This window comes from Buceros rhinoceros, unplaced genomic scaffold (assembly GCF_000710305.1).
Source record: "Buceros rhinoceros silvestris isolate BGI_N320 unplaced genomic scaffold, ASM71030v1 scaffold27072, whole genome shotgun sequence".
In the NCBI taxonomy this organism is placed as follows: Eukaryota; Metazoa; Chordata; class Aves; order Bucerotiformes; family Bucerotidae; genus Buceros; species Buceros rhinoceros.
Genome location: NW_010401061.1, coordinates 11,056 through 11,493, shown reverse-complemented (window position 1 = coordinate 11,493; position 438 = coordinate 11,056). Strand labels below are relative to the sequence as shown.

The following is a 438-nucleotide window of genomic DNA, read 5'->3' as shown; positions in this document are numbered from 1 at the left end:
GCCCCCTGTATTGGTCCCAAAGGATGCCCCTCCCTCATCAGCACTAATTGCCAACACAGCATCTCTTCCTTGGCTGATGCAGGGCCCAGCCAGTTCGTTAGGGGGCAAGGAGGGCACAAGGATAGGGACAAGGTGAGTGTCCCACCGCAGCCCTCCAACAACCAGCACAGCCTGGGCTCCGTGCTCGGCTTCATGCTCCACTGCCCACCCCTCCCCCCCCACCCCCGCCTCATCAATTATGAAGAAATCTTTGATTTGTTGCTTTGTTTGACGAGGAGAATTTTAATCAAATCCCACTCGGGTTTCGGCAGCTTCACCAGCGCCATAAACCTGACGTGCGCCTCCCGTTAGTAACAAACGACCTACTAAGAAATTCAGATTTCACCAAATGGGCCCAGCCTTTCACTCCTGATATTTCATCTGCTTTCAGTGGCCTCA

The 438-nt window shown here is 53.9% G+C and overlaps 1 protein-coding gene across 1 annotated transcript in view; it reads right to left on the bottom strand.

Moving 5' to 3' along the window:
* Positions 1-438, bottom strand: part of DPH1 (diphthamide biosynthesis 1) — a gene marked incomplete at its 5' end in the record, with an annotated part of 5,107 nt that overhangs the window by 1,520 nt on the left and 3,149 nt on the right. The gene's annotated exons all lie outside the window — the stretch shown is intronic.